This window comes from Prenolepis imparis, unplaced genomic scaffold (assembly GCF_030444845.1).
Source record: "Prenolepis imparis isolate NDT839.2.m4 unplaced genomic scaffold, iyPreImpa1.0 SCAF_4, whole genome shotgun sequence".
In the NCBI taxonomy this organism is placed as follows: Eukaryota; Metazoa; Arthropoda; class Insecta; order Hymenoptera; family Formicidae; genus Prenolepis; species Prenolepis imparis.
Genome location: NW_028141162.1, coordinates 5,557,964 through 5,578,091, shown reverse-complemented (window position 1 = coordinate 5,578,091; position 20,128 = coordinate 5,557,964). Strand labels below are relative to the sequence as shown.

Genomic DNA, 20,128 nt, shown 5'->3' with positions numbered 1-20,128 from the left:
TTGGTCGTTATTTCGAGGAAAAAAAACACGCGCGTGCGTTCGATTACGTTCGCTCGAGCTGTAACGAGTGACACCTCAGGAAACGAGAAACGATCCATACGAGATCCAAAAAATGTTATCTCTCGTCATCGTATTCGCGCGGCTGGTCGAGCATTATCAGAACGCGCTAACCACCAAATGCGGCGGGGACGAGCGTAAACTTGGCGAACGGAAATGTTTCGACGTGTTGCCGATGACGAGATACAGGGATTCGTGTATCCGGAATAATTCACCTGTCGGATTATAACGTCGGAATCGCGTCTCAATTAAATATCAGCTGATGCGACGGCGCGTTAAAGCGACCGTAATACAACTTCCAACTTTGTTAGTGACGCACACTATTTCTCGCGACTCTCTCAACCGCGAGATATTGTGATGTTTACGATTTCATAATCCGCGCATAATCCGTCGAAGAACTTTATGCTTTGGAAATAAATAGCTGGTTATTGACAAGAGATCGCGAACATATAATATATCCTGTCAAATATTATAATATACCGTATTTATTGTTTTGTGAGATTTCCAACTCTGTAGAAATTTACGATTTTTCCGAAGAGGGTGTTGTTCGTTCTCGTTTATATCGCGCGAAATTAAAAATACCGCGCTATAAATACGTCGATATACAATTTATAAATTTCTCGCAGCCGGAGCAGTATGCGACGCGTATAGGTGCCGACATGACTGGCAAGTAGGGGAAAGAGGGAGACCACGCGGTGCATAAATACGCACGCACTTATGCACACCCAGTGATTTACGCATTATGCGGCACGACCGTTTACACGACCGAGGCTGCCGTAGACAAAATAATGAGAATAAACGGATGATGCCTCGGAAGCCATTGTTCGAGGCGGAAAGTCGGAGTTTGATAACGAGCGTGCCTAATGGCGACTATGGCGAGTCGTTAGAATTCTCTCCGCGGTCAGAATTATTTTTAGGGATGCATTTCATCGAAAATTCCTCAAGAATTTTCTTAAATATAAATCCTAATTCATATCTGAAATATATAATATTGATTCTTATAAATGTCTTATATATATTGCGAGCTCATCAAAATTGGAGAACGACTTGCGGCGATAACGAGATGTATCAGACACCGTTTATTTTCGGATAGATACCGCTGACAACTGATACGGACAGTTTCACTATACACTCGTCAAATAATACATATTACCTGACCGCGTATTGCGATTAACGGCGCGGAAAATTAATAACTCAAGCCGAGAGAAAGCACAAGCGTTAATTTGCGCGCCGCGGGCGGTAACTCGCGAAAGGGTTGACCGCCAATTTTCTTATGCACGATCGGGCTCAGCTGTCGCGGCCGATGATGAAGAAACAAACAAGTAGACCGGGCGTACCTCGTAACGAAAATATGGATACAAAAATACAGATTATTTTCGACGGTAATCCACGAGACTTTGCAGCCGCATTACTTAATTGATCTCCCGCGGAAAAAATTGATAGTCGTAAGATTAAACGAGGTACTCGTGAGTTGACTAATAGGTGTCTCGTATCCTAGTGAAATCATACTGTGCTTGGAGCATACAAGTGATCGCCCGATACCTCACTGACGACAGAAGGACGGGCGATAATACTCGCAGTCGCGCCAATTGGCGCCAATGAAAAAAAAATTTAATCGCCGGTACCTGTTCTTGCGCGAGCGTGTAACGTACGTTTGTGGTAGTATAATGTGTCGGGATATATATTATATCTGTTGGTATTGCAAATTATCGGCCTGTGCAGCGGGAATTCGAAAGCGATCTGCGCGTGTTTGCACCCGACTCTGCGAGAGCGGATAATTATTATTCCGCGCGACACGCGCCACGATAGCTTTGTTATCGTTGGGCGCCGATACTCGCCAAGCCGATGCTTCGAGCACTTCAAACTCTTTTAAAACGCCGATGCAATTAAAGCGGGGTAACAAATTAAGCTTTTTTGCCGCCACCGATATCCCATATCCGCTGAATTTAGTCCCTCCTCTCTTCTGTTTTTTTTTTTTGTTTCCTCAAGGGAACTTAATATCGTTGGGCAATTAAAACGCGGTAGCAAATTACACAGTGGCTGTACGGCGATTTCAGTTTTACTTAGACGCACGTTCAATAACCGATACTCGATTAATAACGCCGTTAATACACCGACGGCGTGCCAGATTAATCTTCTAACGTGAATTTTAGATTTGTATCGCGAACGACGAGGACGCCCTGTAGACGAGCAGAACACGTTGTGCGGAAAAATGTCATGTTTCATTAATTTCATGCCTCGTGTAGTCTCGTTAATAGCATCAATAATTTGTCTGAGGTAATTGATACTTTCGATAAACGGATTATTTTATCTCAGATAGTAGGAACTCTTTGCGAACCTCGGCGAAGCACTCATGATATGCTTAATATTGATATTCAATTAATACAAGGACAGATAATTAATATGAGACAAAAGTAAGACATCGGAGAAAGCGACGATAAATTATTATTGATGAAAAATATCTATTAATCATATATAACACAGATAAAATCAAATCTTTTTACATTCAGCTTTAAGCACGATAATCTCAATAAAATTGCGGAAGAACGATAATGATAAACTGCGTTACATTCAAGATACATTTCAAAGATTATTAATTATTCGTTGCAAATTCGTGCATCGCTTATTAAAGAAACTCCTATATAAAGTGGGCATTCTACTTTTAATAAATTAAATTTTGCAAAACAGAAATGGCAGTAGGTATATATTTGTTCGTTTGAATAAAATTATTATTCTTATAAACAATTATTATCATTTTTTATATTGAAAGTTTAAGTTCAGTGAAAATAGGGTGAAAAATTTCACATAGGTGAGAAAAATGGCACACCGATAAAATAGAAATGTATCGCACGTGCAATGACCGTCGTCAGGACGGCAAGGACCCCTCAACGTGATCTTTGTAACAGGAATTCCTTTGAAAAGAAACCCACGCTTTCTCGCGACTCTACAATCGACCGTGTCCTTGGTCAAGGACCATGAGAATAGGATTCACACACGAGATTACGCGTCGCGAGAACAACGGACCGCATTGTTCGCAGACCACTAAGGGCCGGTTTCACCATCTCTGATTAACTCAATCGGCCGATTAAACTATATCTTTGTCTCTTTTTAAGAACGTAGCTGAAAAGAGACAAAGATATAGTTTAATCGGTCGATTGAGTTAATCGGAGGTGAAATCGGCCCTAATCGCGTCAAAACACGCGTTAAGAATCACCCGTCCCAGACAGATAGGCAGTAGGCAGGCAGCAAGACGGTCGAACGGTCGGACGGACGGATGAAGGAACGAAACCGGATAGAGACGCGGTACGCGCGGCGCAGATAAACCGTGCTGATGCCATGCTGGCTTTGGATCAGGTTGAGTGAGTTGTTCCGAGTTGTTCGCCCTCTTCTTACCGTGACCCGTCTACATGCAAGATAATGTCGACTACTCCGGATATCCTTGCGACGACTTGCTCCTTCGACATGACTTTAATTATGTGAGAGCAAAGTCAGAGACCTCGTTCGATCGAAATTTCGATTTTATTTCTGATTCAATTGCGCTCGATCTCTTTTTTTTACGGAAATTAAATTTCTCGATTTTAATATTAATTAACAATACGTTATTTTTAACGTTTACGCAGTGATGCTATAAATTATTGTGCAAGAATAATCCGAACAATTTTTCCACGAATTCTACATTGCGTTACATCGTTTGGTCTTTACGTATATAAAACGGCCCATTGAAAGATTAAACGAATTAAGCCATTGACAGTTTAGAAAATAACTTACGTGTTTGTGCAGTTTGGAATTGGTCATAGGGCCTTTTGTGAGACGTTCGCTCATAATAAGCTACTTGCGTAGGATAACATAAACGTTTCAGCGCTTTGAAGTCGATAACAATTACTTTTCTCGGAATATGCTGAGAAAGTTATATAAGCTCTAGAGTCGGCTGTAAGAAATATCAACCGAACATTCCTGAGTAATATTAACAATAATTTGTGGAGAATAATAATAGATAATGTTTCTGATAAATCTAGATTTTTTTATGCAACAAAAAATCGTTATAAATACTTTATCATGACACTTTTTATGTAAAAAATTTTACTTTTGTCAAATAAATTTCTGCTTAGTACCGAGACTGAACAGATAGACTTTACTAGATTTTTAATTGAATCGCGTCTTCAAGTATTCACTAAAAAATATATATATTGCACTTGTGACTATTTAGATTTTAAACCTGTTCTCGAGATATAATTCGACTGCATAATAGGAAGCGAGTACAGTTGAGATTTAATCGTAATGCAATCCATCTCCCAAATACACGCAATTGCATGCGGAAACGTTGAAAGTGAGCATCTGAATTCTAATTGGACCGACCAATTTGCCAGCGCGATGATTTTCACGAAGTGGTCAGGCTCGTTCGATAATTCATCCGCGAAATGTGTCGCCCGGTCTCGTTGACCAAAAGATTTATGAGTACATATGGAGAAGGAGAAAGAGGGAGAGGGGTTCGAACGAGGAAACTCTGCCACTACTTCTCTGATACACCTCGTGATCGCCAACCGAGCGGAAATAAACGTCTCGTAAACCTGCTCGAAAGAGAGAGAGCCGGCAGTGCGGCTACCCTTTTTTCTCCTTTTCGGCGGAGTCTCACTCGCGGGACGCTTATAGAGAAACTCGGGGAAACAACCCGGAGAGAGAACTAGCTTTCCGTAGAGGTTCTATCGGCGAGGGAAGAAACGATATAAAATAATCTCGCATGATAAAACTCTTCTCATTCTAGCGCCGCGTCATCATCATAAAGAAATCTTGATTGAAATTTTTTAGTTCAGTATATTTCTTATCTCTCTCGCGCGCGAGCTAAGACACTGTGTCTTAAGGACATTACAACTTCTTTCGAGCTTCGAAAGATTAATGAATGCGAGACTAGAATATAATCTACAAACGAATCCAAATCGTTCGACACGTTTCATTCTCGTGAACCGTCATTTATCAGCGTGGATCAATCCCGGTCCTCGATCATAGGAAGCATCGTCGCGATGTATTTCAGTTTGAAATCCGATACCCTCGAAGAGACACATTGTTCGCGTCCTGAGATCGTCAACCATACAGGTCGATATCTTTCTAGACGGTTGTCGGCAAATTACTTGGCTACTCGTCCTAGGACAATTAACTAGGGTATCTCGAGCGCCCGTAACTCAGATAGCTATCTGGATATCAATCGATATATGCGTATCGAGCCGCCGGCGCTCTGACGGCGATGTAACCCGCAGATACCCGATGACTCGTTAGAATCGGCCCCGAGTAAGCAAATGTATATTTTACATTGTATAATCAAAGTTTCATCTAAATCAAGAGTATCATAATTTCAAGGAACAAAAAAATAAAATTTTCGAGAATCTAAATTTCGATTTTCTCGACACGAATTGATGTTTTAAATTCCATCGTTTTCTTCTCTTTTTTAAGATTCTTTTTCATTTCATTTTATTTTATTCATTCCGTAATATTTTATTGGTTTTTATATGCACTAATTTGTAACGAGAAAAAAAAATTGCAGAGTAAAATAATACATATAAAATAAACACCTTATCACGCGCGACAGCTGGTCGATTATGAACGGATTAACCGCTTTTAAATGCGCGCTTACACGAGCGAGATATTATCGGAATGATCTTTATATATAACAATTCCGGTTTGTCGCGCCGTTCTCGTCGCGAAGTTCGGATGCCTCGAAGTGACGCAGCTCAACAGAGGCGACTTTTAACAAGCTTCTTCTTAGTAGCACACGTCGTTTTCGATCGCGCGCGACAGCCACGATGACACTTTGTAACACTTTGAACAGCGGCGCGTGATGATTTATCAAAATAGCTTTGCCATTTTACGATATCGAGCCTCGATCAATGACACGTTAAATTACGTCAAATTAACTTGACTCGCTATTATTAGAAATAATTTTTTAAAACTCATTCTCGCAATTATAAAATTATTCTCATTTTTTAATTTCTTGAAAAAATTAAGATAAAAACTATGTACGCGATGTTTCTTCTTAAATACTGAATGTCAGGATTATAAAGCTAGTCAGTTATTCAATGCATCTCAATGAGCGAATTTCACTTTAATCCTTCACTAGTCAAATTAAACACATTGTTCCATAATTTTCGAATCTTCATTATTTCTTTGTTTCATTACTGCCTGCAGCAATGCGCAACAGTAATGAGTGTCAAATAGTACTATGAAACGTATGATGCTTTTAACGTATATGCCTTAAATTAAACAAAGCAAAGGAGGTTGGCAGGACACATAGGCGATTGTTTAGCGATTGTCTCTGGCATGTTTACGGTTTGTTCCTTAACGAGAATCATTCCTCTCTCGCGCCGGTTCCATTCGTGTTCCGAACATAATCATCAATCACACTGCCATCCGTCAGAACTTTTTCCCATGAATGTTTGCGTTGGACGTTTTCTTCGTGTGGAATGTACGTCAAGGCGATACTGTTCGGCGGGAGATAATGATTGCCCTGAAAATTTCACATCTCAAAGTGATCGTCGTAAACTGATTATCGCCCTTGATGTCAATAAACGCTCGATAAAGCAGATTAAAGATAGCTTCGCCTTTCACTCACGTAACCGAGAACAATAACTTACTCGACAATAAAAAAATTAGCAACGGTATATGAGAGTGCAGAGAGAATGAGACCTCGGACCTAAGGAATAAGTTTTGACCAACCGGGGAATTTTAACAGAGTATAAATTGATACTGCAAATAACAGTGTTGCTTTAGTCGAGCCTTCAAATGTTGACATATTTGGATTATGAGGTTTCATTGTCGATTGTTCTAAAGATCATCGTCGACTAGTGATACAGCTTTACATTCAGTTCGAGTGCAGAGATCATAATTGACTGGATAAACCTATCGATAGGTTACACACGGTGGACATTTTCCCACAGCTCGGTCCGATAATTGTACTAATGCGCTTTGTTTGCCGAGCTCACTCTCCGAGGACATTAAGAAACGGCTTTGAGAGAGGACTCCTACGTTCGGGAATAAAGGGTTACTCTCGTCCTAAAAGTCTAAAAAGGAGAAGGGAGACCATAAAAGATAACGCGATACGTGCCAGTCATTCAATTATACTCCTTGCTCGATTAGATTGGCTAATATCGAAAAAAAAAAACATGCCGAAAAAAATTACGTCGATAATATAATTTTTATCTCGTATATTTGCCTTCGAAAAAAATCTTCGCACATTTTATAAACTTAATAAAAAACTCTAAGAATCGTAAAATGATAAATGGCGGATATCTTGCGCAAGTTTAATTGATTAATGGACCGTTGGGCCGTAACTAATCGAAACATCGTGTTCGCCAATATTGCGCGGTGTGCACTTTGAACATGTAACAATTCAAGAGCCATAATGACGCAGCAGGTAAACACACAAGAAATGATTAACGTTCCGTAATCCCGACAGTAAGAAAATCAGTTGAAATTGCAACTGATAATCTACGCCAATATCCATCGATTTCTCCGGTTTATAACGCGGTACCGATCATGATCACGATTGGTAACACTATGCATTTTACTTCCGTGCGTTATCGTGCGTGTGTCTTAAGAAACAAAAATAAACATTGAGCTCTCTCGGATAGATCGTTGCTGGGATAAATTCGATCAGGTCATGTATCATATGTAGAGATAAACACACTTGAACAACGAATAACCAGTCCGATAGAATCGATCTAAACAAATAGAATGGAGATGAATTTATCGCTTAATCGGTGTAAGCAATCATTTTTCTCAAAGATTAACTAGTTTGATTAAATTAAAAAAATTAATTTAAAAATTATGAATATAATATAATGTGTGTTTTTAATTAATTGCGAAATTACAGCAGATGATTAGGCATAATTTCTCCTACAAATTTATCTCCTTTATTCTATAACGTAAAGATGACCAACTTGATTGTTTAATAGTGGATTTTATAAAATATTTTAAAACTTGTCTAGATACGCGATTTTAAATAATTCTCGCGCGTGAAAATAAAATTTTTCTCGGCGTTAAAATGAAGTAGTTTGTGTATTTGATATATATATGTATATAGTGTTCCACTCTTACAATTGCCTTAGAATAGAAATGACACATTATCGAATCCAAGGGTCTCGTCGCATCCAAAAACTCACTTAACTCGAATAAAAGTTCCTAAATTAGGTTACGATGTCGTTATACGACCAAAGCTTTTAGGCAAGCGATTAGTCCGATATAGAGACGAAACAATCGATTCGTTCAATTAGTAATCTAACATACTGGCTTAACGATAATTCAAACGACTCTCCTTTAGGAAATGACGCTTTACACATCTTTTAATTTTGCCATCTATCTTCATCGAAACAATCAAGTCGAGGACTCTCAATTTTAATACCGTTTAATCGCGACTTCTTCAAAGCTATCGCGAAGATTCTTATAACAATAAATTAATAAAAATTAGTGCAAATAATTAATATTACTTTTAATTACCAAAAAATTATTCTGTAGTCTAACTAATTATTATCGAAATTATCGTATAAATATCTTGCCGTTCCTCTGTGGTCCGGCGCCATTGCGGAAATGCATGTTAAGTTACGTGCAATTTTACGCGTTAATGAATCCGACGCTTTGATCAACATCACGGTACGCGCATTTATGTGCAACGCAAAACGATACTTTCGTATCGATCACGTCATTGCACATTATTTCAGACGTCTAACCCGCTGAACGCGTATCGTATCCGCGACGTGTGTGAAATTAACGGAATGCGAGCAATATGCGATGCTGAATTTCGTGATAATTAAACGCGCGAACGAGGTGTAATATCGCGCGAAATGTAATCACCGTGCGAGATTTGTAAGCGACGGCGTTTTAATAAGATAGCGCGATTTTTGCGAGAGAACTCCGTCCAATTTCTAGAAACTCACGTTTCTAATCGATTGGATGTAATTTGAAATACAAATATGACTAACGTGAGAGATTCTTTTTTTTTTTCCACATCATCTGTATGTGGAACAGGATAAACCGTGCATATTTTACGACGGCGAATATCTCGCAACCGGTCCCGTATATAGAGCGAGTGCACTGTTTCACGTTGTACAATAGATAACCCGTTTAATCGACTCATAGCTAACGAGGTTTATTCGCCTTTACGATCGCATTTTTTGCGCACATTTCGCCGAGTCGATATTTTTTCAGTCAGTATTATCAGACGATGAAAAAAATACATGTCGAGCATTCTATCCGAAGCTTTTCGCAGAGAGAAGGTCATTTAGAATAGAAGGATATCGCTCCAATGCATGATTAATACTTGGCTATATAATCGACAACTGACATTATCGCGATTTTGAGGTCGCATAAAAGTCGATTTTACGATCGAAAGTCTACATTTTTCCTATATGATTTTATTTTAATTAATAATCGATGAAGCGCGGAATATTCTGAGGAGAAATTTATGTCTATCTATATTCATAAATAATTATTGCATTCGCGCGGACGCATTTTACGAATCGCCTTTCGCGTCTAAGAATTTATAAAACCTAATTCTTAGCATCTTATTTTTAATAATTTAATTTTTCAATACAGAAAATGAGATAAAATATCTCGTTTGTATAGCAATAATAATTATTCGTAGTTGAAATCGTAAAAACAAACAGAATTTTGAAAAAATAATGATCCCTTAACTTTAAAAACAATAAGATAAAATCTTTAATACATCATGATTCAAAATTGTAGCTGTTGAAGCGATTACGTTTTTCGTCAATTACAAATATCTCTTAAATGATTTAACTCTAATAAAAAAATTATTACAGATAACTACAAATAAAATTACAAGATATATCAATGATTTTTTATTTTAAAGTAATTTTTTCAAAAATAATTTTTATAGTTTTGTCTACGAATAAAATTATCATTACTGCGCACAAAATACTATTGTTTTCTATAGCAAAAAAACTTAATTTATTAAAAGTAAAGTGTCAAGATATTTATCAGGATTTCCTTCTCGATCCTAAATCTAATTGTAAGTCGCTAAATCTAACGCGTTGAAACGTCGTATAAATCGTCCTCGTCCCTTTTCTATGTCTATCCGTTCAACTTCGTTCGCGTAAAACCGAGATTACGAAGAGAAATCGGTGGCTTCCGTATATCGTGATATGAGAAATGTTCGTCGGCTTAAAACACTAATCGGTGGTTTTCAAATTAAACGATTGCGAAATCTCTCGTAACTTCGCCTCTCTCGCCTTATCTCGGAGAAATAACTTTTTTTAATTGCGTCGTTCAGCTTCTCTCACGTTACGCTAAGTTTAATGGCTGTCGCGATATTTATCAACAGCTTTCGACCGTGATCATTATTTGCATATCGATATAGGTACCGTATACTGTTTCAATATAATATTCTTGGAAAATTCCTGGTGTTGATTTTTCATCATGATGCACTTATTGACAGAGATTTAGTGTCGCGATTGTGTTGATTAATTCTTTCCGCGATCATTAAATATTTATGACGATTATTTTCCATACTCGCAACGTATCAGATATCTGTATATATATACATATATATATATATATATATATATATATATATATATATATATTAACAGTGGACTCTGCTTCGAGGGAAAACTTTATAATCGATGGTAAGATAACTCGCGAAATAAGCAATTAAAAGCTAATTTAAATACAATTATGTTACATATAACACATTTGTGTCGAAAAACAACGCTAAATGGAATTTTTGCTATTTAATTTTGAGTGAATAGTAAAGATACATATACATTTTATATTTGAAGACCAAATTATACATATGTCTATATGTGCGTAAGCGTAATATCGAAGGACAAAGAAACGGAAAGCGATTATTTGCCGGGATTCTCGGGTGGATCGAGCTAAACAGCTTAACCTCGAGTGTCATGTAAATTCGGCAGGTGCATCCACGAGATCGGGTCCTCTCGTGCCGTAGACTCCGATCCCCTCCGGGCGAAAGTCTGCGGATTTCGCCATTATTCTTTCGCGAGGGCCAAAATTACGGACAGTGTGAATCAAATGAGCCGGTAATGCCGGAACGTACATAGCCGCCGGCTATAGCATTCGGTGACTTATTGCAGGATGTTAATCGATGTTCGATGTGTGTAGGTGGTCCCACGCTGTGCGAAAGTAAACGCGCAGCAATAGAGGTAAAAGAATTTATATGAAAAATTTCTAGCCAAAAATAACGCATTATTTTATAATAGCATTTCCCATCTTATATCTAAGGATATTTTTAAATAATAAATAACGTGTTAAAAAGACACAAAAAAGTAACATTTTCATCAATTTTATTAGATTGTCATCAAGATGCTAATTTCTAATATAAAAATAATGAAAGCATTTCGCGTAATATCGATTGGAAAAAAATCAGAATCATACGGTTGTTATGTCGATTAACGATAATGAATAGCGTAAATCCGCAGTTTCGAACGTAAACTATCATATCGCCGGTTATACATAGGGATGGGAAGCACGTAATTTAACATCGGAAGCGGGTTAGCACGGAGATCGGATCAGCGGTTGTGATATTCGCTAATTACGTGTCTATCAAGTCTCATATGTTCTCGCGGGCTTCTCCGATCGATTCAGATGCGCTAAAGCGCGTCTACCGTCTAATGCAAAAAAAAAAATGACAGTGACGCATGCCCGGCTAATGAGCTCTTAGTCATTGACCGGGAGTCGCGTGACCGCGAACGGACGATAATCGTAAATTAGGCCCATCACACTCGCGGCGATGCTCATTGATCTCCCGCGATGCTCGGCAATAATCAAACGGTACTCGTGCGCGATTAAGCGCCGATTAATATCGATCGTCCTCTCGCTTCCCGGTGATCAGAATTTTTTCGAGGAAACGGAACGATCGTGTCCCCGCCGTCAGAATTTTTCCGGACGCCGATAACGATCGTGCGCCGGTAATTAGAATTTTTGTCGAATCCGGATAAGAATCGTGCCCGGCGATCGGAATTTTTACGAAGATCAAATAGCGATCGTGCGCGTCGGATTAAATCCGCCGTGTCCGAGTAACACAAATTCCTTGTCGTTTTAATATATCTGTGGAAATCTAATATCCTCGCGTGTATAGAGGAGAGGATATCCTCGTTGATTGCGATAAGAATCGAGAATAAGCCCGCGTGAAACTGTGACGTGAAATTTTGACGCGCGAATTTTTCATCCCGCGAATCATTTCCGGCCTCTCCCTCTGTCTCTCTATTTAGATGGCTATTTATTATTTATTTATCCGTAGCAATAAATCACGGCGATTGATTCTTCGCGGCGGCTCTGCCAAGCCGATCTATTGTTCTCGCTGCGAGTGCACATATACGAATAATACACGGGGGTAATGGAAGTTTAAATGTCAGCGTAAATATTCATCGACCGGCTGCTGCAAAACAGTCGCGCGTTGGATTTCCGTTATTTATGCTGTTACGGCCGTCGCGTTGCGGTGAGGTATTCTCAAATATCCGTCCGGGTTCTCGCCTCTCTATCGCGGTCGGTGGACCGGTAGTGCTTTTATGCCCCGCGTTAAAATTTTATTGCCGTCCCGACCCGCGCGGACAATCCGCCCGGCTCGTATATCATAAACGTGGGCGTAAAGTGACATTGCGTTACTTATAAAATCGATTGTCACTCGCGGAACGCGTTGTCGCGGATGCCGCCCTCCCCATCGGATTGTTAAGCGGACTTTGTAAGAGAGAAGATAATGGCTTTCATAAACGAGGGTTATACGCGCGAATATACGCCGGCAGGGCACGAGACCAATCGAGAAAGAGCGATTGGCGCACAAAGGGAAATTATATGTCGCGGCCGTATAAAATCATCCGTTTCGCTCTCTTCCCTACCCCTAACTCTATCCTATGATTTATCGCCGTTATTATCTTACATTTTGCATTCCGTTCCGTGTAATAATCCTTAGCGTTTTATATGTAATTCTTAGAGCCGCGTGCATCGCATTTGTAATTGAAAAAAAAAAAAAACAAATAATCACACAGTCTTATACGATACGTAATTCCGATTGATATGTATCGACGTATTGTCTCTCTATGCGGCAATTTTACACACAATCGCAATTTGTTTTATTGGCATTGAGAATCGCGAGAGCTCTCAACGAGCCGTGGCGAAACGCTGTATTGTGCACCGCAGCATTCAATTGCATTTACGACGCCACTTATCATAAGTGCCATATAAACGGCCGTAAGGCCAACTCCCGATCGCGTTACGGCTACCAACTAATTTTGCGCCGTTTATGATTTTGATAAATGCCGCCGTGTTTTTTTTCTCTTTTTTTTTACGACGTCCACCAATTTAATAAACACGTTACGTGATCGCGATACGTAATGCGGTAATAATTTAAAACAAACGCGTCGATGATGGAGAAATAATATAAAGAGTCAGATAAAGAGACTCTTCTCGAGGATCGTCGTCAAATTATTTTGCCGGATATATTATCACCGGTAAAATGAATTACATAAAACGAGATTAACGATGGCACGAATCGAAACGATCATCTTGTCAAAACGGCAGGCAGACAGTCGTTGCGGTAAAAGGACCTCTTGTTGAATTTAACCGACGATTTATAGCGTAAAATATCGGCACACTAACGATGTGCCTGGGAAATGTCAAGTGGCACTTTCCACAAGGCCACGTCGTAAAAAGTGTCTCTTTATCGGTTCGTTTTACAGATGAGCGTAAATAATCGTGCACGCTAAACAAACGTAAAGCTATTCCGAGGAATAAACTGCGAGGGGAGAAAAAGATCGTAAAGCGCGAGTAGATATACATATAGTTATATCGAGAAGCAATCAAAATTCGTCGAAGGAAAAAATTGAAGAATGACAATAAAACATGTATGTTCTTATGTCGCGAATATAATGATGTCTTTGTTCGCGAGAATACAATCAAAAGTCTCACTATTTGTAGTCAATCTTCCGTACGTTTGCTCCTTGAAATATCTATTAATAATCCTTGCTGACAAATACAATGTGCATCGAGAATGCCCAATAAGAAATATCTTGCGATTATGTCTTTCTATATTATATAACACCATATAAATCAAAGATATTATATTTAAAAATTATGTTTTTTATTATTCGTTGCACACAATTGACATAGATGTCGAAAATTGAATATCTTTTTTTTATTAATTTAATCGCAGTTAGTAAGATGATGCAATATCTATGGTTTCCTCAAAATCTCGTTAAGGATACTCCCCAGCAAACTCGGCGATTCCGTAATGCCAGAAGGCAACGAGTGTCGATGCGTAAAATGGCAGCCCCTCGCAAAACTCGTAAACTTACCACGAATGTCTCTATAATAATCACTTTACGGGCGGGAGCGGGTCGCGGTTTCACTCGCTAATCGCCGTTTAATTTGCGCCTCTCGCAACGGTACCTATTCGTCGACGGTGAAATCGTACGAGGTTCACCGCAAAAAAAAGCCGCGTGAAAACCGCGAAGAATCGTGCCGCTGATTGTCCACTCGCGGGACGCCGCGCGATGTACCATATACATATCTCGGGACCTAGATAAGATCGAAAATGAAGCCGGCACGAGGAATACAACGTGCTTTTGCGGTTAGGTATTTCGGACAGAACGTGGAAAAAATGTCAAGGTCACACACATGCAGTAACGAACGGTAATGCAAATTACCGTATAGCGGCTCGTATGGCCGCCCGACATATGCGTGTATTCACCGTAACCGAAGTATGATATTGCGAAAATTCCTCGTTAACTATCCACCTCTTATATGATGATGATCGTTATGAATTATGACACTCGCCTGACTTTAAATCCCGGACGCTCGTATTCGCTCGTGTATTCGCCGAATGACCGCAATTTTCATTGCATTGTGAACGTTATAACTAATACACGATGCCTTAGTTACAAGTTATAGAAATGCATAATTTATATCGATGTCGGCGTATATATAATAATGACATATTTACATTATTTTACAATCGCGCACACGTACATCTATGTGTTCTGTTGGACAAACTTCTGGTCCTTTTACTTGGTGATGCACCTTTGACTATTGACAATCGCATCATTTCGCGAAAAACGCACTTTCAAACGACAGACTAGCAATAAAAATTTACTGCATTTAGTTTCTTTGCGACTGAGATGCGTAAACGGCGGTACATCGTCGAGTGCAACGATGATTCGCGTCTCTATATGTGACATCAGTGAATCACACAATCGCGAAAGAGACACGGTTTCCGTTTCCGCGTTGAGAGACGCCGACCTATAATGAACGCTAATAATATCCTCGCGAACGATCGCGTCGTCTCGTTGTGTCCAATTAGCCGCGATAAGTTATGATAACGTCTACAATTCTTAACCGCAAAAGTATCCGCCGCGTCGTAAGTCACGCCTACGAGAGTCGTCGTTTCGAGACATATCGAGAACAGGCATCGCCGATCGGAGGCTGCTTAAGAGTCTCGATACGCGGCGTTATCTTGGAAGCAGAACTCTTACCGTAAGATAAATAATAAATACACGCTTAAGGAGAGAAAAAATCTATAACATATATCCTATATATCTATAATATAACATAACACATATCAAAACATAAGATACCAAGACATTATTCAAGATTCTCCGCGTCTTGTTTACATTCATCTGACAAATGTCACAATATTCGAAAGATATTCATACATTGTAAAAAAATATTAAAAAATTATATAAAGTGTGAATAAACTATGCAATAAATAATGGAAATGCATAACATGATTTATTGTATAATTTTATATTTATTATAATATTCTGTAATATTTTTTTTACAATGTACATAAGTCTCAATACTATTCGGATGATAGAATATTATGCCGGAATATAAATGAATCTCTGTAAATCGCATTTGATTTTGACATAGAATCCATCTCTATACGTCTTTGAATTCCTCCGAATTCCCGGAGCGGGAATTCTCATCAGGGAAGGACACACGAATCGTGTGGAGAGAAAGTGTCCACAAAACGGGGAATTATAATGCTCGCAGCAGTCCTCTCGTCCTCTCTCTCGCGGCATCGAGTACTCGGTACTTAAATTTGAATACACGCTAGCGTGTCATCGAAGTGCTTCGCTGTCGCTCGGAGCTACGCGCGCACGGTTCTCCAACACGGTATTTCACTGTTGTACTTGTAGCATCAACGTCGTCGCGAATACTCTTCACCGGTTTATTTATCATTCGAATATTTTCGTTCTCGAAAGGGTGAGAATGCGCGTGTGGCTCGTATCTTTTGTCAACTCGAGTGGCACCCCGTTTCGTTCCGGCATCTCGACATCTCGAAACACTTAGCGGCTCATTTCCAATTACAACGTTCGACGTGTCAAACGCTAATTGTCATGGAACGCGAAAGTCCTCCTGTTGCTTGACTCTAGTATGTTTTTGAAGCGCTGAAATATTCCAACCACGCGCGCATATCTATATCTAAGTACTCGCTGATGATGAAGAATATTCGCGAAATAATAATAGATGAAACTAAACAATTACAAAAATAATATCATGATACTATGAAATAAAAATAAATAGAGTAAGAGAGTGTGAATATATGCGGTTTAATTAAAGAATTACTGAAAGTTCTGTGAATTTGACGTATAAATTTTCATATGTGTACAATTTGTCCTAACGTTGAGATTGGATGTCGTTGACGAGTAGATCATAGAAAAGACGGCGTGAGATAATATATCACTCCCCTTAAAATAACAAAACATCAAAAGCACATTCAACGCGCAGGTTCGGCTTCGCGTATGAAAATAAAGTTTCAAAATAAGACAAACATACCGAAGATACGATTAAACTTATATGATACGCTCTCGTTTATTAAACACATGCGTATAAGAAACATGACGCGAGAGAGAAAGAGAAAACGATCCGATTAGATCAAATCAAAGTCAGCTCCTTGGAGAAGCTCTTTTCACGCGGCATCGCATAATTTCTAATGACTCGTCCAAACTTAAGCTCGTTCGCGCGACGCATTCGCTCGTGATTTATTCTCGGGATGAGAATCATTCAGGGTGAAGCGTGCAAATTCGCCGCATGCCTCGCACACAACGGACGCACGCTTGTCGGCTTAAAGCGTTAAGGTGGATAAGCAGCCGCGACGAAAACGCGACGGGATTTCGCGGGATGAGACGGGACAGGTCCGTCGGACTGTCAGGCCCGGCACGCGGCATGACTAATTAATCCCGAGCCCTACAAAGGGCTATTTCGGTCGATCGGCCGACGATCGACTTAGCGACTGTACGCTGACAATAATTATCGCGGCGACGCGTCAGTCGGCGGGGAAAGAAGCTGGACGGCGCGATTCCGATCTTCGCGCGGCCGGTCGATTCACCTGGCGAGGATAAATTTATCCTCATTAATTGCGTCGCGATCGACCAATCGACGGGCCCGTGCCGCGCCATTGGTCCAGAGACGTGTGCCGGTAACGGTAGGTGAACAGTACCGTAAGACCGATCCGGCTGGTTCAGCGATATCGATATAATCGTCGCTCTTCGATGAGTTCGTCTGCGATTTCGTCAAGGACGAGCCGACACTTATATATGTCGCGCTTTCGCTTCCTCGCCGCAAACAATAGCGAATCTGGGCATTGCGCGATTTCCCATTAGAGAGAGTATCCATAATATTTATATCTATGAAAGAGATGTTAAAAATGCGCGAGTGTGATAATTATAATTATATTTTTATCTTCATTTATCGGGCGCAATTAAAATGGAATTCCTTATTGTTTTCCGGTTGATGTAACATTTTATCGTGCTGGGGAAAATACCAGCAACACAATCACATGTCTCGGAGAAGATTGCTAACCTCTTGAATGGCAGATAATACGTTCTCAAGAATCACGAGAACCTTGCAGATACGCTGCGCTAAAAATCGTCAGCTGATATCTCCCGGCGATCAATAGCAGATCATCTCCAGCTCTCTTTCCGATAACACAAACATACCGTACATCTTCGAGGAGTACAGTGAAGAGAGAGAGAAAAAAAAGAGAAAGAAACTAGACTCGTTTTTTTACGATCTCCGCGGAATCTCGAGAAGCATTATCGGATAAATCATTATCAAGCACATTCCACAGATAAGAGACAGTCATTTCCCTCCTCTCCCTTCTTCATCCCGACAGGACACGGTGTTCGCGTGGGTGTCGCGAAAGAATTACAGGTGCTATCACGAACATCTCCATTGAAAACACCTCTATCATAGACTACGCGTAGGATCGGTATCCCTCGAGGGAGGAAGTAATGAGAGAAGGTGCACGAACACGTCGACGTGCGACGTGGGCTTGACACATGTTATATGTCTCCATCGACGCGTTCGTTTATCGCGTTCACGAGATCGACGAAAGAATTAACGACATTCCGCGAATAATGGTCACGCGAACAAATCGCTAACGAGATTTTCGATATCTTTATCTTTCTGCAGCGGAGAGATGATACTCTTGATCTTATCGAGCTGTCCATAAATCTTGCAAGCAAGGTATCGCGCCGCGTGATACAACAACGAACAGTGCCGCTGAAAATAGTCATCATTTATTTCATTATTTATATCATTATTTATATCATTATTTGTACGATGACAGTTGGCGGGCCCCGTGCCGTCTTCTTCCCGTTTTTCTACCGTCCCGTTTCACTGTCTAACTAATTCTTAGATACAGCGGCGGATCTGCTACATTTCAAATGTCCCGACAGTATCTCCGGCCGCGTGTCTATAAACACGAACGGAAATATACTGCGCTCTCCTCTCGCTCCTGGAGGTTGCCCATTCAGAGAAGACAGCGCGTAGAGTGGTTAGTTTCATTCACAGTTCGCACCCCTCCTACCCCTCACGATCGTTTAATACGCGTGCATGTTTTCGAGGCGTGTGAACGGACGTAACTAAATAAACCGTCCTGTACTTAGGTCTGTCAGAGTCCGATCGCGGGACGGCGGTGGCAAATTTGCGCTGCTTTAGATAAAGATCCAATTTTTCTTCTAGATGAAAAATGCCGCGCAATCTGCGTTATCATTGCATCAAGACTTTAAACAAAGACACATGTCGAAGGCAAGAGACGACACACCTCCTGTGACTTGCAAAGATAAAATTGTAAAAAAAAAAAAGTGCACTCAATTGATTATAAGGCGGCTCAAATGAAGATTGCGAATCGCGTTAATTGCCTCGAATGCCTTCGTTATCTCCATACGTGCAATGATAATTATATACATATAATGTTCTCTCATTTATCGGAATTTTTTTTTTTTTTTAAACAGCCTGAACGAATTTCAACACAATCTCGCACGACTCAAGATTTTTTAGAATTTCTTCGGAAACAATAAAACAGCTGAGCAATTAGATAGCACTTAAAACCTATAGCTCCGCTATTATTCTTCTATACTGATATCAAAGACAATCTTCACATTAACGACATGTCGCAATGATAAATTAACAGGATTAGAAAGTGAATAGATTTGTAAATTAAAAAATTTAGTCGCTTTTTATTCGGCTTATTTCAGCGTATATTGTATACATACATAGATAGTGACTGTTTTATATAAGGATTAATTCTGGTTTATAAGTAAGAGACGCGAGAGCGAGAGTGTCGTTGCTGGCGCGAAGCAGGTAAAAATCCCACAAAGCCGCTATTGAAACGTAACGCGTTGCGTGGAAAATGCGTCGGTCATCGCGATTCTCGAGCCACGGATGCTCAGCGGAGCCGACGTCCAGACACGCTCGCATGTCGGATGTGCACTTCATTGCAGCTCCACCGCGGCCGTTCGCCTGTCTCTCGCGGGCATCGCGCACGAGAGAGAAGTAATCGAGACGCATGCAACACGCGTGCACGCACATGAAGAGAGAAAGAGGCGGAGACCACTGGTAAAACCAATATAGCAAAATACAACTTGATAAATAGCCGTCATTTGCGTCGCAAACGATGGCGATTAATAAAGCGACCCGGCGAAGCGCAGAAGCGACGAGCGGCTGATACGTCACTTTATTAATAGAAATAAAAGGATTCCGAGAGATCAAAGAATATAAGTATGAAATATTTGACGGAGAAACATCTGACGAGACGACAGAAATG

General features: G+C 40.1%; 1 protein-coding gene and 1 long non-coding RNA gene across 3 annotated transcripts in view; one reads left to right on the top strand and one right to left on the bottom strand.

The window, feature by feature from the left end:
- The window catches only part of LOC145934839 (uncharacterized), a 162,625-nt gene that overhangs the window by 46,375 nt on the left and 96,122 nt on the right, over positions 1-20,128 (top strand). The window lies entirely within an intron of this gene.
- The window catches only part of LOC145934836 (uncharacterized), a 68,113-nt gene that overhangs the window by 42,886 nt on the left and 5,099 nt on the right, over positions 1-20,128 (bottom strand). The window lies entirely within an intron of this gene.